We start from the raw sequence: 18,940 nt of genomic DNA, 5'->3' as shown, positions 1-18,940 counted from the left end.
ACGCACTTCCTAGTCTGGTATTTCAAGTTATATTTTTGTTTTAGGAGACGTACTTCCTAAATAGAAATTTCACCCTTAGGAGATGCACTTCCTAGTCTGGGTAGTTCAGGTTATATTTTTGTTTTAGGAGATGCACTTCCTAAATTGAGATTTCACCCTTAGGAAACGCACTTCCTAGTCTGGGTAGTTCAGGTTATATTTTTGTTTTAGGAGACGCGCTTCCTAAATTGAGATTTCACCCCCTAGGAGACGCACTTCCTAGGCTGGGTAGTTCAGGTTGTATTGTTGTATTAGGAGACGCGCTTCCTAAATTGAGATTTTTACCACTAGGAGACGCACTTCCTATTTGGTTCATTTAAGTTCATTCCTAGGAGATGCACTTCCTAGCTTGAGTAATTGAGATTTCACCCCTAGGAGAAGCACTTCCTAGTCTTGGTATTTCAAGTTATATTTATTTTTAAGGAGACGCACTTCCTAAGTTGAGATTTCACCCCTAGGAGACGCACTTCCTAGTCTTGGTATTTCAAGTTATATTTTATTTTAGGAGACGCACCTCCTAAATTGAGATTTCACCCGTAGGAGACGCACTTCCTAGTTTGGTTCATTCAGGTTTTATTTTTAGCAGACGCATTTGCTAGTCAAAGTTTTGGGTTTTACTCATAGGAGACGCACATCCTGGTCTAGTCATTACTTTACTCTAACCATTGCATCAATAGTATAAGTGGGTTACAATATTGCTAACAATTCACAAATCGCCCAATTACCAAATTGGGGCAGAAAATTTTCTTTGTTTTTGTCTATTTTGTTGAAATCAGGTACCCGCTTGGAGAACAGGGAGAAGACATTCAAGTTCAGCAATCAGGAGCTCGCCTGGAGAGCAGGGAATACTTTCAAGTTCAGCAATCAGGAGCCCGCCTGGAGAGTAGGGAATACTTTCAAGTTCAGCAATCAGGAGCCCGCCTGGAGAGCATGGAATATATTCAAGTTCAACAATCAGGAGCCCGCCTGGAGAGCAGGGAATACTTTCAAGTTTAGTAGTCAGGAGCCCGCCTGGAGAACAAGGGAGTACAATTTAAGTTTTAGATTTCAAATTCTTTGTTTTATCTATTTTTGAAGTCAGGAGCCCACCTGGATAGCATGGGAATACATTCAAGTTCAGCAGTCAGGAGCCCGCCTGAAGAGCAGGGAATACATTTCAAGTCAGCAGTCAGGAGCCCACCTGGAGAACAAGGGAGTACAATTCAAGTTTTAGTTTTCAAATTCTTAGTAATATTTGGTAACATGATCCATTTTACACTTACATCTATGCCCAGCCACCAAACTGGGGCAGAAAATTTTCTTTGTTTTGTCTATTTTGAAGTCAGGAGCCCGTCTGGAGAGCAGGGAATACATTTCAAGTTAGCAGTCAGGGAGCCCCGCCTGGAGAATAGGGTCAGTTTTTACTTGAGTCAAGCTTAGTTTATAGTTTTCCTAGTCTATTCTTTAGTTTAATTTCATCATTGCATCAATAGTACAAGTGGTTTACAATTTTGCTAACAACTCACAAATCTTCCTAGTGCAAACTGGGGCAGAAAAATTTCTTTGTTTTGTCTATTTTGTTGTAATCAGGTGCCCACTTGGAGAACAAGGGGAGACAACTCAAGTTTCTAGGGAAAACAGTGTCGAAGGAAGACAACTCGAGTTTCAAGGGAAAGCAGTTTCGAAGGAAGACAGTTCAAGTTTCAGGGAAAAATGGTTCAAGGTGCAAGGGAAAACAGTGACAAGTAACAAGAGAAGACGGTTCAAGTTTAGCAATCAGCCGCCCACCTGGAAGAAAGGGAATTCAATTTAGAATGCAATTCAGGTCAGTAACAAAAGAAGCTCGCGTCAAGAATGCGAGTCAGCAGTCCTAGATGATCAACAGAAGTTAGTCAATAAAGGAAAAGAGAGAAAGGCAACAAGTTAATCCAAATGCAGAAATTGATGAAGGATGTGAGTTGTTCAAGACATGGCCGAGGTCACAAGCACTACATGTCCGGTCTTGGTCCGAAAATCTAAAGAAGAACAAGCTAGCACCTGCAACTGGCAAGCGTTAAGGTTCAAATCTAAAGTCTGCATGAAGAACCACTCAAGACTCAAGATCAAGCTTCAGAAGACTTATAGATAGGAATCTTGTAACTCGTAGTTAATAGGCTTGGCTAGTCTGTTTCATGATTTGATTTTGATGTAATAGCAGGACTACGGACCGGAACCTCGGCGGAACGACACCTCGACCGGATCTCCACCTCAACATACTCCGTCATCTCACTCATTTTTGAACTACACGTGGCATGATTCCTTTATAGCCAAGGATATGTAGGCAGCCCAGATACCAGGGCTCGGTCACATTCCCCCCTCTCTTAGTATTAGTCTCTCCAAATAAGGGTCGGGTCAAAAACTTGTCTAGTCAGTCTTTGTTTGAAAACTTTATACGTTTCCAGTCAAAGAGGGGCAGCTGTAGACATGTGATTTTTGATCCTCCCCAAGATTTTTTTATATATTAGAGTAAAATATTTAACTTAGGCATAATATAGATATTTTAAGTAATTTTAACTCTTTTACTTTATTTTATTACAAGAAAACAAAAATCATAAAAAATAGGTTCATTAATGTTTAGTAGTCATTTTTAATCTAAAAAAAAACTTAAAAAATATATACAACGATAGTATTGTATTTTTATTTTAATATGATATTTGAAAATACCAAAAATAGATTTGTTTTAATGGTTAGTTTTATTTTAGTAATTATTTGAATAGTAGGATTAATTAATAAATGAGCTCGTATTTTTAATCTCGTTCGCAGTGAAAGAATAGAGCTTGGGCTCGAGCAACCCATCTTTACGCCTAATTTTGGACATAGCCCACAATTGCCAAGCCCATAATTCCTAGGCCCATACCCCTTAACCTAAAACCCTACCACTAACCTAGACCTATGTATATAAACAAGCTTTACCTAAAGAATGAGGGAAGGGAGGAGCACAAAAAAGGAACGAGAACGAAACAAAAAAAAAGCAAAAGGCAAAACCTGCGTGGGAACGAAAGAACTGGAGGAGGCTAAAAAAAACGAAAACCAAGCAGCAGCTGCTAAGGCTGCGCACAAATGAGTGACCCCCACCCCCTTCACATTTTCTTCTCCAGACCCCCCTATGAGGTCATCTTCTTCACACCCCCCACCCAAACAACCCCGGAACATCTTCTTCTTCATTTTAAGAACAGAAGCAGCGCTTTCACCTTCAACCAAGCCGACGAACCAGCCCCGCCAGCCACGTCGCCAGTCCGTCGGAAAACAGCGACGAACCAGACCGAACGGATTATCACCGAAAACCAGTTCCCCCGTCGCTGTCTCTCACCTAACAACGACCTTACGCACACACACTCAAAAACGGGCAGAAACAGAGTGAGAAATTTCGAGGATAACAGTCATCCGCTTCAGTTATCGCTGAAGAGTCGAAGTTTCGGTCTGTTGAGATCCGTTCGTGAATCCTATTCACTGCCCGGTCTTCGTTTCTTCAGTCGTGTTTGAGGATTAGTCGAGGTCCGAGTTTTGTCCGACGAGGCTTCTAGTTCATCAAGGTCTGATTTGGAATTTTCATTTGCCTTTGGATCTCCCCAGCTGTAAACTTTCAAAGTCAGATCCTTCTTAAGGTTCATCTCTTAATTTACATCACTATTTTATCATATATGCCATGAATGAGTCTTTGTATTTCATTTTTGAACATTCTGTGTTATTGGCATTGAACATTGCTTGAAGAATCTTAGCATATTGACTTTATTTTAGTGTGATTAATTATTCATATGATATTATTAATTAGATGGCTAATGTGATAATTGGAATTTAAGTGAGTAAGAGTGGAAGGCAGAGAATTTTTAAACTTTGGCATCTTGAATTTTAAGCATTTGCTTTATTTGTTCTTTAATGGGGGCACACGTCAGTCTAGTTGGCATAAGGTGACAAAATATGGGAGATGGAACATTGCAATTTCTGCTGCTTTTTTGTTCAAAATTGAATAAGTTAAATAATTCATGAACACCGCTAGTATACTTCTAGGTACGCTTTTAATCTATTATTGTGGTGGTGTACACGTTCGCGTGATATGATCACGATTTTTTTTTTTAAAACAAAACAAAATCGAAGTATGTGTTCGCGCAACTTTGACTAAACTTTCTTAATAATAATAAAGCGTTATTAATTGTGGACACGTTCGCGTGACATGATTTTTGACGCGCCAAAACAAATGGGTACACATACGCGTGACTCATTTCAAGATAATCTTCTTAATTAAAAAGCGGTGAAAAGTAAGTGCACATAGGTTCTAAGTTCAGTAATTAAAAAATTTAGTTAAGCCAAGTATAATCAAAGCGACCCTGCTAGAACCACGGAACTCGGGAATGTCTAACACCTTCTCCTAGGTTAACAGAATTTCTTACCCGGATTTCTGGTTCGCGGACTATTAAATAGAGTCAATCTTTCCTCGATTCGGGATTCTAAACCGGTGACTTGGGGCACCATAAATCTCCCAAGTGGCGACTCTGAATTTTAATAAATAAATCCCATTTCGATTGTCCTTTAAAATGATGTTGGATGCCAACCCTATGTTCAAGCAACCGTTGGTAACCTTGAACACATCAATGTATGATATTCCCTCTCAATCATGTAAGTCAATTGGTGAGCATGGGGGTGAATCTGGGCAACTATCAATCTCCACTGGCAATAACAAAGGAATAATTCAAGCAAAGGTGAGGGAGATGGTTATTAACTCGAAACTATGGAACGACCTACGAGAGTATGATAATGAGGAGGGCTGGAGTGACGGAATTGCTGGTTTTTCATCTGAAGAAGATGACCAAGAGAATGACCAGGATAGTGCAGGAGAGGACATTGATGCTCCAGTCAAGCCAAAGTTTCAGGGGAAATCGGCAGCACCCAAGAACAATTTGAATTGTCATGCACTTGCGGCACCTGCAGCAAGTCCCAACAGCAAGTTGAACCATAATGCTCCAGCTTTTGTTCCAAGAATTTCTGCAAATGCAGAAGCAAAAAATTTGGGTCAAAAGGCAACATGAGATAATGTGCAATAACAACAATGCTCAGGCGAAAATTCTGCTGGTGATCGAAAAGCAACAGTAGTGCCAAAATCTGGGCAGAATCAAATTGTAACAACTGAGCCACTCATTTCATTGGAGGAGAGGAAACTTTTGGATGCAATGGTAAGCTCTACTCCTCTAAAATCCTTAAATCCTGCTACGCTTAGCACTGGTCCTGTAAGTAAGAGCAAGAAAAAAATGCAAAACATAGGACAACAACAAAGTAAGACAATCGTGACAACGACACAAGGAGGAGATGCCTTAGTGACACTCGATATCGTTCAAAGTTCTCCACAACCTGTTAATTTGGGGAGTGAATTTTTTGAACAAGGAGAAGAAGAAGCAATGTTACAAGAATGTCGTGCATAGGCATCAAGAAAAGGGGATCTATCACCAAGGCATAGCGGCAAAGGTAAAAAGACTCATACAAGGAAAAATAGTTGGGACGACAAGGTTAGTGATTTTTTAAATGTTAGGCGACCTCCAATGAGAAATGCCAAACAAAAGCAGGTCGCCCCAACTACATCAACAAGGTCCAATCGTTCTAAAAAGAAATCATGAATTTTGAATACTTCTTGAAGAATTGGGAGTGTGATGAAAAAGAATTACAAATTGAAGAAATTACAAGTTTGGACAAGAAGGAACAACATTTTAATTCCTTTATCATTTTATTCTACTATTATGTTAGTATTCTGATTTGTAATATCATCACAGAATATGTTATAAACTCTGTGGTGATCACTGAATATTTGATTGTAGCTAGTTCTTTCTTTTTACATGCTTGCTAGTGAGGCTATTTTATGCCTCAATAGGATTAGTAAGGTAAGTTTTAGCCCGATTTGTGTTATATGAGTAACAATACCGGTGCTATTGTCCCCCCTTATTTCTACTTTTCCTAATTGTTGTATTTTCTTTTCTGTTATTAATAAAAAAACTAGTCCTAGGTGTTTGCCTAGCGGATTGCCAAAAAAAAAAAAACCACTTCAAAACTAAATAATTAATTAACTATCGGAATCACCAATAAACAAGCAACAACCGCTTCAAAATCAAAATGTTGGGCATGTGCTGGCACATGCCATCCCCCATCTAGTATAATAGTATAGGATAAAATTGTACACTCGTTTCAGCCCGAATCTTTCATTTCTAAACGGGATTGTGTGTCCAACGACCGAGACGAAATTTGGTGGCGTTTGGCTTTCTTTGTGTTCAACGACCGAGACGAAATATAGGATATAAAAGAACCAATTTCACTTTCTTTGTGTACCAATTTCACTTTCTTTGTGTTCTACTACTTCTTTCAGACTTTAATTTGTGTGTTGCTGACGAGTTTCATGTTAGGTTTTCTTACCTTTTTGAGCTATGCAACCCTTTTTGTCTTTTACCATGTACCTACATAATTCTCATACGACCATCAGTCACCTACCTTGTATACGGGTAAAACCAAAGTTAAGGAGCACTCTGATTTTTCGGCGAGAGAAACGAAGTGAGGACGTAACTACAAGGAATCAAAATCAAAGCTGGGAACCTCCTATATCAAAGCTTAAACAAAGCACCTACCCTCAGAGCCATTGAGACTAGGCTCCCGGACCCGATTTCGAATAACGATGCCAAATATCTGCATACGAATTAACAATGGGTCGTGATATTCGTACCCGACCAGATATCACGGCGTGAATCTCGACCCATATCAGCAGTTAATCAGTGATTAGCGAAAAGAAAGATTTTTACCTTTCTTAGTATTGTACTTAGGGTAAAACTCCCCTACTATATAAAGAAAAAGTTTATTATTCAATACACATGTTGTAACATGCATACCAAGGCAACTCATATGTTTTCACTATTTCTAAAGTTGAACAAAGCTTTTACCTTTGTTCATATGTATCATAAGTGTTGGCTCCGAACCGAAGGCAGGCTACTTATTAAGCTTTTAACCGAGCCAAGATTCAGTATCATCACTGGTTCGACTATTTAACCGAGCCAAGATTCAGGCTACTTATTAAGCTTTTAACCGAGCCAAGATTCAGTATCACTCTAGTTGTGGTGATGAGCCCCGTGACCGAGCCGGTCGTAGATACCATGGTGATAACGATAATGGAGAAGACAGTGAGGAGGGGCATTCTCTACATAGAAGACGACGACCTTCCTCGACTCAACAAAATGCTTAATCAATTAAACCAATTCGCTCGTATCTAGCTACAAGTTACTTAATTACATCAATAAACGCTAAATGAATCAATCCCAATGCATGAAAATGAATTTTTCAAAGTTTTACCCAAAAAATCAAAAATCGCCCCCGGGCCCACATGGTCAAAACCCGAGGTTTGAACCAAAACCCGATTACCCATTCCCCCACGAACCCAAATATATAATATGTTTTGAAATCGTACCTCAAATCGAGGTCCCAATCCCCAATTTTTGAAAAAACCTAGGTTCTATCCAAAATACCCAATTTCCTCCATGAAAATCATTGATTTTGATTTGAAATCATGTTAAAAGATGTTAATGATTGAAGGAAACAAATTTAGTGTTAATTATATCTATTATTTTTTTTGACGGTGACATCTTTAGTGTTAATTATATCTATTATTTTTTTTTACGGTGAAATAAATCTATTATTATCACCATGGTGACTTCTTTTATTTGTTTATCTAACATCAACTTGTATTGAAACTGTTCACATATCCTTAAAATCACATATAAATTCAATTGTTATTCATTTTTTTAGAGTAAATAGTTTGGCGCCCACCGTGGGGCTAAGGATAATAGTGGTAGTTTGATACAAATTTCTATAACGCACTATATTTTATACATGTTCTTGGGATTTTAATTTCAGATCTACCTAAAGATGTTCTGCTCACTTCAACGTTGATGTTGAGTCTGGCCATCATGGTGAAAACAACAATATAGCACCTAGCAACAAGGTGCCTCCTCTGATCCTAACGGGGTCCCAGTTGCAGACTCAATCGATGCCAACTCGCATGTGGCCATTGACGCCAACCTGCCGACCGACCCTAAGAACTAGGGCTGCTTAACGGGCGGATTGGGCAGATTATTTACTCTTAACGGTTTGGCTTACCGGTTATCTGCTTTTAAATGTATTAATCCACTAGCCATCCAATAAGATATCGGGCGGATTGGTATCGGTTTAGTTCTTATCGGGCAGTTTATCGGCCTAGCATACAAATTCAGAAAACGAAATTACACCGGACATACATGTCTGTTAAAAAAGCAGAACACATCATTTGAGATGAAAAGGCTGCTGCTCATTTCTCAACAAGACCAAATTGCTCCTTAAGCCTTTGAACTTTCACATGAATCCAATACCAGTTGTTGGTTTATCAGCCGTGTTGACATAACTCTGCATTCCCTAAATATACAAACTATTTTACTACTTTATGAGCAAGATAGATAACTCAACTAAAAATATGAAGGAGAAAACACTGGAGATATGACATGCTAGAGGATCAAAATATGGTACTTCAATTAAATGATAACCAAACAGAAGTTTCAGTATCAATGATGCATATAGCATATTACAACGTCCTTACTGATAACAAAACAAACATTTCAGTCAATGACACATTTAGGACATATAATGAAGTCTTTCGTAACCAAATTTCAGCATCAACTATAACTGAAGCTTTTCTGGCCAAATAAACTTAGGGAGCCTGGGTAGAAAACAACCAATAAACCCGAAATGAAACGCGAAATTGTCAAAAGAAGTGTCCAATTTCTGTACTCATATGTACTGCAGCAATTAAAGTCGCAGTCTCACTTCACAGTCTCACCTGCAACCAGTATACGTAAACAAGCAAGGATAATCACTAATCAGCATTGATAATAAATACAAAGAAAAAGCCACTCCAAAAGGCAAAAACATTTTTAATCAAATACACTGAAATAACTCAAAGCAACTTAAAACAAAGGCAAATTCTGTGTTAATCCTTACTATCAAAGAATCAAGTTGTAATGGACCGCAAAGCATCCCATGTTGTCAGAAAGATCTCCTCTTCTTTCATTTCGTGAAACAATCAATGGCACTTCTTATTTCAACAACTTTTGGAACAGAAACCCCATGAAATAATCGAACAAATGTGTCAAACTGAATCTAAAATCAACTAATCAATACTCAGATATCCAAAATTTCTGTAAACCAACAAATCGTTTGGCAACAAATTAATAACGAATACCAAGCACCTAAGACAAATCAAATTCAGGAACAAGTTAAAACACTGAATTCGATCGATCATTGAAACTTACCTTTTGTGGAAACAAATCCATTGCTAGTTCAGTATTGCGAGTGTAAAAAAAAAGTAGGACCTTTTCAAATAAACAGGAAGGACCTTTTCTGAATTCGACTATCTTTTTGCTTGCTTGTGGAAACTTTTGCAAGTAAAATCACACTCAACAAGAAAAGAAACTTACCATCTGCTGACTGTGGCAAGAGGGAGAGGCGAGACGGGGCGAGGTGGCTGGTGAAAGTCGACGAGGACTGGTGGCTGCTGGTTTAGGGCCTTAGGCGTTAGTGACGGGTTTCTGTGATTCTGTCTTTACTCTTTTTGATTATTTAGGAATTAGGTTTAGGCGTTGCGTTAGTCTTAGAGACACAGAGTACTGGAACTCTCTGGAAGTGGAAGGGTCAAGAGTTTTTGTCTTTTTTATATTTAATATATATATGGATAAAAATAAATTTTTATATATATATATATATATTCTTAATGGGTTAACGGGTTAACGGATTATCCGTTAAGAAAATTAAATAATCCTCCCCCAAAGCTATAAGCCGTTAATAAAAAAAATTCAATCTGTTCCCCGTTCGTTAAGTCGTTAACATGATACCAGTAAGCTATTAAGCTTCGGTTCGGTTTGGTTTTCGATTTCGGATCGGCTTTAAACACCCCTACTAAGAACAGTGTTCACGGAGTAGCCCGACCAATGACTCAAGGTACGCCCGAAGGTAAAGTCTACGGGATCAATCTGCGGGTGATCTTCAAAATGTTACAAGCCCAACAGGAAAACGATAGCACAGTTGCAGAACCAAAGTCGCGCCCCTAGCAGAGTTGAGCCCGAACAATCCTGGGAAAACACCTAAAGGAATTAGCAAGTCACAAAAAGGCCGGACGAAACTGATCCCGGGACTAACCCCGGACGAAATTAATAAAGATGCTTGAGGAACTGACAAAGCGGGTGGAATCGGGAGAAAAGAAGATTGTGGCCAATGACAATAAAGTGGAGATCTATAACTCCAGAGTTGATCAAATCCCGGGAGCGCCCTCGATATTGAAAGTCCTGGACTCTAAGAAAATTGTCCAAAAGCCTTTCCCTCCGAGCGCGGCACCGAAGCCAATATGACAAAACCGAGTCGGTTTTGCTGAAAAAGTTCGGAGAAACTCTGTCAAAAGGAGCAATGATGTGCTATCACAACTTGCCCCCAAATTCTATTGATTCATTAGTTATGCTTGCAGATGCCTTTGTAAAAGCACACGTCGGGGCCATCAAGGTCAAGACCAGAAAAGCAGGCCTTTTCAAAGTAAATAAAGAGATATCGAACTTCTCAGGGAATTCGTATCGAGGTTCCAAATGGATGGACCTGCCTCTGATTGAGGATGATTGGGCCGTTAAGATATTCACTCAAGGACTCAAACCCTAAAGCTCCTTAGCTTCACAACATTTGAAACAGAATTTGATAGAGTACCCAATGGTAACTTAGGTCAACGTCCATAATAGGTACCAACCGAAAATCAGAGTCAAAGATGATTAGCTCGGGTCCGCCTCCCAGTCTGTTTATCCAATCAGAACTAATTACATGTCTAAGAGAGTCGTCGATCATGAACCAAGACAGAACAGAGACCGGTATCAACCATTTAGTAGAGCAGAAGAGGTAACGGATCTAGGCGTAGCCCTGTGAGAAACGAAAAAAGGAACAATCGAAGCCATAGTGGTCGGGGACTCATGAGAAAAAACGGTTTCAACAGGCCACTCAAGGCTAGGGAGGCACCGAGGTTATCAGAATACAACTTTAGTGTCGATGCTACCAGCATCGTATCTGCCATCGGGCACATCAAAGATACCTAATTGCCTCGGCCATTGCGGTCTGACCCTACCCAAAGAGACCCTAACTTGATGTGTAAGTATCATGGCACTCACAGCCATAGAACCGAGGACTGCCGACAGTTAAGGGAAGAAGTTCCCCAGTTATTCAATAACGGGCATCTCCGGGAATTTATGAGTGATCGAGCCAAAAATCACTTCAGGAATAGGGACTCCAACAAACAGACCGAGCAAGAAGAACCTCAACACGTCATCAACATGATCATTGGAGGAGTCGATGTCCCCCAAGGACCAATGCTAAATCACACTAAGATGTCCATCAAGAGGGAAAAACGAACCCTAGATTATATCCCGAAGGGAACCATTTTATTCAACAATGAGGACGTCGAAGGTATCGTGCAACCACATAATGGTGCATTGGTAATATTTGTACTTATAAATAAATATCGAGTTAAGCGTGCGTTGATTGATCTAGGTAGCTCATCCAACATCATCAAATCGAGGGCCGTAGAGCAGTTGGGTCTACAAGACCAAATAGTGCCAGCAATCCGGGTTTTAAAGGGATTCAACATGGCATACAAAACTACCAAAGGAGAAATAACCCTGCTAGTAAATGCCACCGAGACAATTCCGGATACTAAATTCTACGTGATTGAGGGGGGCATGAGGTATAACGCCTTATTCGGAAGGCCTTGGATTCACAACATGAGGGTAGTTCCCTCAACACTACACCAGGCACTAAATTTCCCCACTCCGGGAGGAATAAAAATGGTCTATGGAGAGCATCCGGCCTCAAAAGAAATGTTCGCAGTCGATGAAGTGATCCTGATTTTGCACTCTCGACATTAAAGAACATGAAGCTGGTCATTAGGAAAGAAACCAAATAGCAATCATCGATACAGGTCCCGACCGAACTAGAGAAACAAGGAGCAAGCGAGGATGATGATTACGGAGTATCTAGGTCGTTCATCGCCCCTGATGATTCTGATGCCATCAAATCAACGGTCGAGGAGCTAGAGCAATTCACATTGATAGAACACTTTCCCGATGGGAAGCTATACCTGGGAACGGGGGCAACTCCCGAACTCAGGAAAAAAATCATTAAATTCCTAATATCTAACATAGATTGTTTCGCTTGGTCCCATCTTGATATGACCGGGATCCCGCCAGAGATAACCACTCACAAGCTAAGTTTGGACCCGAAGTTCCACCCGATTAAACAGAAGAGGAGACCTCAGTTTGAAGTCAAGCATGCATTCATCAAAGACGAGGTATCTAAACTCCTTAAAATAGGTTCCATTTGGGAAGTTAAGTACCTGGATTGGTTAGCTGACGTAGTGGTACTACCTAAAAAGAGAAATAAGTTAAGAATGTGCGTAGATTACAAAGACTTGAACAAGGCATGCCTGAAAGACTCTTTTCCTTTGCCTTACATCGATCGCATGATCGATGCGATGGCTGGGCACGAGATATACAGTTTTCTCAATGCCTATTCCGGGTACAACCAAATCTAAATGGACCCTCACGATCAAGAAAAAACTTCCTTTATAATGCCGGTGCCACCTATCAATGCCTAGTAAACCGGATATTCGGAGGATGAATAGGAAAATCAATGGAGGTTTATATTGACGACATGCTAGTTAATTCCCTGCGAGTAGAGGACCATTTGAAATATTTGCAGGAAACCTTCGACATATTGAGGAGATACAATATGAAGCTCAACCCAGAAAAATGCGTATTTGGGGTCAGATCCAGAAAATTCCTCGGGTTCATGGTATCCAACCGAGGGATCAAGATTAATCCTGATTAAATTAAATCCATAGAAAACATCACCGCGGTGGATACTGTTAAGGCCGTTCAGAGGCTAACCGGGCGTATAGCCGCCCTAGGCCGATTCATATTGAGGTCCTTAGACAAAAGCCATCGATTCTTCTCACTATTGAAGAAGAAGAATAACTTCTCTTGGACCCCAGAGTGCCAGCAAGCCTTGGGAGAACTCAAATGGTACCTTTCGAATCCACCCCTACTCCATACTTCGAAAGCGGATGGACTATTGTACCTTTATTTGGCGGTATCCGAAGTGGCGATAAGTGGAGTCCTAGTCCAAGAAGAGGAATGTACACAATTTCCTACTTATTTTGTTAGTAAAAATCCAGGCGAGGCCGAAACAGGGTATCCTCACCTGAAAAAAGTGGCGCTCGCTTTGCTAAGCACCTCTAGAAAGTTGAAACTGTACTTTCAATGCCACCCTATATGTGTCGTAACCTCTTACCCACTAAGGAACATTATGCATAAACCTGAACTCTAGGGTCGATTGGCCAAATGGGCCGTAGAAATTAGCGGGTACGATATCGAATATCGATACTGAACCGCCATCAAATCAAAAAATTTGGCAAACTTCGTGGCTGACTTTATGTCGTCCTTGATACCCGAAGTCAAAAAGGAATTTTTGTTAACCTCGGGGACTTCCTTGAGGATCTGGACCCTCTTTACAGACGGTGCTTCGAACACAAATGGGTCCGGACTCTGCATCGTATTGAAGCCGCCTATGGGAAATATAGTTAGGCTGTCTATTCGAACTGTAAAATTGACTAACAATGAGGTCAAGTACGAGGCCATGATTGTAGGTCTCGAAATTGCTAAAAGCCTTGGGGCTGAGGTGGTCGAAGCTAAGTGCGATTTCCTCCTTGTGGTAAATCAAGTTAATGGGACATTCGAAGTAAAAGAGGAACGAATGTGAAGGTATTAAGACAAATTGCTGGTAACGCTGCATCAATTCAAGGAATGGACCCTTCTACACGTGCCTCGAGATCAAAATGGCTAGGCCGATGCTCTGCTAACTTGGGGTCATCGGTTGATGACGATGAATTCAGCTTAGGAACAATCGTACAACTCATGAAATCGATAGTGGATGAAGGCCATGCCACGATAAACTCAACGAGTTTAACTTGGGATTGGAGGAACAAATACATAGATTATTTGAAAACTAGGAAGTTTCCCTCGGATCCTAAAGAATCAAGAGTTCTACGCACGAAGGCGGCCAGCTGTCCGAAAGGACTTTGTTCAGCAGAACATTCGATGTCCCGCTCACCATATGCCTGGGGCAAGGATATACCATATATGTCTTGAGAGAAGTTCATGAAGGCACATGAAGGAACCATTTGGGGGCGGAATCTTTGGTTCGAAAGATAATCAGGGCCGGCTACTACTAGATCGACATGGAGAAAGATGCAAAGGACTTTGTACGAAGATCTGACGGCTGTCAGAGACACGCACCAATGATCCATCAACCCGGAGAGCTATTACATTCGGTTTTGTCCCCATGGCCGTTCATGAAGTAGGGAATGGACATCGTCGGTCCCCTACCATGGGCACCTGGTAAGGCCCAGTTCATACAATTTATGATCGATTATTTTTCTATATGGGTCGAAGCTCAAGCATTCGAGAAAGTCTGGGAGAAAGAAGTCATTGACTTCATTTGGGACCACATAATATGCCAGTTCGGGATACCGGCCGAGATAGTGTGTGATAATGGGAAGCAATTCATCGACATCAAGGTAAACAGGCTTTTCGAATATCACAAGATCAAAAGGATCTTATCAACACCCTACCACCCTAGTGGGAACGGACAAGCGGAATCGACATAAAAGACCATACTTCAAAACCTTAAGAAAAGACTGGGTGATGCCAAATGGAAATAGAAGGAAATGCTGCTCAAAGTCTTGTGGGCATACCATACAACCTCAAAATCTAGTACCGGGGCCACTCCATTTTCATTGGTCTACGGTGCCAAAGCTTTAATACCGATCAAAGTGGGAGAATCAAGCCTCAAGTTCCAATATGCGACTGAAGAATCAAACGGTGAAGCCATGAGCACGAGCCTGGAACTACTGGATGAAAGGTACGAGGCCGCCCTAGTCCGGTTGGCCACACAGAAATAGTGGATAGAAAGGTATTACAAGCGAAGAGCCAACCTCCGACACTTCAAGATCGGGGACTAGGTGTTAAGAAAAGTAACAATACACACCCGGAACCCGAACGAGGGGAAGCTAGGGACAAATTGGGAGGGACTGTATCGAGTCATCGGGATTACCGGCAAAGGATCGTATAAACTTGAAGCAGGAAATGGTGCACAACTACCGAAATGGAACGTGACGCACTTAAAGTGGTACTACTGCTGAGCTACGATCTCATTTACCTTTTAATAATATTATGAATTGGGCTAACACTTGCAGGCAACAGTCAAAGGAGAATGTGAACATTAGGTTTGAAAGCATGCATTGCACACTTTTTTTCTTGAACTGGTTTTGTCCCAAATGGGTTTGTTGGCAAGGTTTATAACGAGGCAACGACAAATCGTGCTAACTTATATTCAAAGATCGGTTTTAAATCAGATTTAATGGTCGCATCAACAAATATCCAAGTCCTCTCAAGATTGACCTCGAGTACTGGGGGCCATTACCCTCGGGTTGGACTTCTTACCAAGGAAAGAAGGAAACTTTGTACTTGAATAGATTAGGCTTGGTGGTTAGGATTTATTGTAAGGGCCAAACAGACAAGTAAATCGTGCCCATGTAGGCCACCTTATCCATAATACAAGATTTTACACTCTTTCGATCATGTGCTTTACACACAAATATAAAAGAAAGCTTCTACCTTGCTATTACCTATTTTTGCTTCTTCAAGCATCAAGCCAAAGGGCTATCCCTATTCGGGGACAATCGACCCCAAGGGCTACCCCCGTCCCGGGACTGTCATCCCAAATAAGTTCGGAAAACTCGGGCTATCAAATCCGGGAAGCACAAAACCTATTAGGTAGTGCCTATACCCAAAAGGCTACAACCACAGTAAAAATGGCTCGGAGACGTCCAAAGCTAGTAATAAAAACATAAGTCCTTCAGAAAAATTCAAAACTTGCTAAAGGGTTACCCTCAGCAAAAGCATCGGCTAAAATACTGTAATATCTTGTAACTCTATAGGATCACTCAAGCATCTTGCGAAAACTTTCGGTCACTTTGAGTTTTTAAATCCTTGAGCAAATAAAGTTGCATCGAAGTCAGGTCCTGTTCGGACCTCCGAAAAGCAAACGACCAATTACCACACTTGATTCTATGCTAAGGCATTATAAATATTTGCAAGAACAGAAAAGATGCTAAAAAAAGTGAAGACTCGAAATTGCCAAAGAGAGTAATTTTATATATTCTGGAATGTCTTTACAAAGGCCCAACAAAAAGGGCCTCAAAATAAACAGAAAATATACACAACACAAAAAAAATTCTAAGGAATGCCTGATTTTCGTCGGGGCTCGGTTCGGCATCAAAACCGTTGGAGCCTTTGGATTCCTCAGAGCCCTCGGAGTCCTCTGCACCCTCGAGCTCAGAAAGTTTCTTTGCCTCAGCCTTAAGCGTCCTTGCCTCCTCGATCTCCACTGACATATCGAAACCTCGGGCATGGATTTCTTCGAGGGTCTCCCTCCGAGACAGCCGCCTCATATATTCGGCATTAGTATTCAGGCGGGCCTCGACTGCTTCAACATCGGCCATGTACTGGGCTACCATCTCTTCGGCATTGGAAAAGGTTGTGTCCTACTTGGACTTTATTGCTTCGTATTCCATACCGAAGGCATCCCGTACTGCTAGGGCCGAGCTTAGTTGTGCTCGGAGTTCGTCGTTAAGCTGGGATCGCTTGTCGGCTTTCTCCTTCGCCACTTGAAGTTGAACCTCTCTGATGCCAGCTGTGCCTGGGTGGTTTCCTTTTCCGAAGCCAGCCGGTCTATTCTGCTTTTCCAACCATCAGCCATAGCTTGGACCTTGTTCATTTCAATTCGGAGTTGGGCGATCAGGTCGATCTTTTCCTAGAACTACGAGGTTTGGTCGTTAGTCGCCATGACTAGTTCCTCATTTCTAACTTCAAAGGCCTTTGCCTTTTTGACCAGGTCGACATGTTCCTGACTCAGGGTCGAAGCCTTCTTCTGATCCCTATCTAGCTTGGCCTTGGTACTTCATCATGAGAGCTTTTGCCTTCAAAGGCCTTTGCCTTTTTGAGCCTGCTCCTTGAGCTCGAGCTCGAGCAGATTGACTTCGACCCAGCACCAGAGGAAGCTCTCATGATGAAGTACCAAGACCTGCGAAATAATGAAAGAAGTGAGAGACATCAAAACCTTAGTGAAATTCAAAAAGGATGCATTACCCGGTCCAATGCCTCATTGAAAAGGCACGACACATTCACCTCGTTCATTTTTGCCTGGTCCTTCTCGATCACCGGGCATCAGAGGTATCTAGTTATATCCACAGGGGCAGATAGAACCCGAGCATCATCTGGGACAGTAAGAATAATCGATCTCTTGCAACCGTGGTCCACATTCAGAGCGGGAAATTGATTAACCAATTTTGGGCTCGAACTCAGCCCCCTAGCTTCCAAATATATATCCTTCTTCGAGACTTCCAGGTCACCCAGTCCAGAAAAATCTTCCAACGTGGACGAGTTCACACCATCAAAAAAGGAATGAAGGGGATCATCTGCGCCATGGATCCCTTCATTGGACTTCCCCTTTCCTGCTTGGGCGTCCTCGAGCATGGACGCGATGTAGGAGGGCATCCTCGCGATTTCTATTACACCGGGCATTTCCTTCGGAGCGGAGTCAGCGTCCCAGGGGGTCTCGGCCCCCGTCTCCATACTAGTTTCCCGAGTTTGAGGGAGGTCGGCCTCACGAATCTCCCCCTCGGCTGACGCCTGCTCCTCGGGAGGGGTCAATCCATGGGCAACAAAAATATCGTCTTCTTTATATAAAGGGGAAATTTATTATTCAATACACACGTTGTAACATGCATACCAAGGAAACTCACATCTCTTTTCTCTGTTCTAAAGTTGAACAATGTTTTTATTTGTTCATAAGTTCTTCATAAGCGATGGCTCCGAATAGAAGGCAGGCTACTTGTTAAGGTTTTAACCGAGCCCGAATTCAGTATCATCACCGCTTCGACTGTTTATTCTAATTTTATTTTTTTATCTAACATCATTAATCACTTGTATTGAAACTGTCCACATATCCTTAAAACCGCGTATAAATTGAATTGTTATCTTTTTTTAAGGGTAAACATACCTCTTTCTTTCCAAGAAATCGTCCACAGTTAAAACATCACCATTAATTAATTCAGTTAAAGTTCTTTCCGGATATTATTTCACGTTGGGTGAACTATTGTGTTCCCAAACTAAAGCCATGATAAATGTGATTCTCGTGCATCAAACAACATTACAGAGGAGGAAACAAATTATTAGAGCAGACAATGAAAACAAGTAACACCAATTCACATAACTGTTTTTCTGTTTCTGGATATATCAAGTTTTATGCACGAGCACCACTTTATATGACTTCCATTTCAAAAAACACTCATAAATCATCTCTTTTTACCAGGACCAGCCAGAAAATTTGGTTGACTATGATTATATGCCTGCAAATGCTCAACTACTACAATAAAACTACAGCTGTTAAAGAGTTTACTGGGAACAAAGTCCGACCATCTTTATCAAGAATATGATTATATGAATATCAGCTTGAAGCACATACTTCCCTTAATGGGTAACTATTAGTGCTAACAATGCTGTTAAAGCTGCTGGTCGTTAAGTCGCTGACGAAACAACAAAAGGTACATCATATGTTCAATTTATGTGATACAAAATAATCAAGAAAAGCTTCCTCTATTAAAAGAGGTGGAAATTCGAACCATGTTATACAATGATCAATGTTTAGTAAAAATTTTACGATGTAAAATGTAGCAGTATTTGCA

Source organism: Nicotiana sylvestris, chromosome 5 (assembly GCF_000393655.2).
Source record: "Nicotiana sylvestris chromosome 5, ASM39365v2, whole genome shotgun sequence".
Classification (NCBI taxonomy): Eukaryota; Viridiplantae; Streptophyta; class Magnoliopsida; order Solanales; family Solanaceae; genus Nicotiana; species Nicotiana sylvestris.
Note: the sequence above shows the minus strand (reverse complement) of the source record.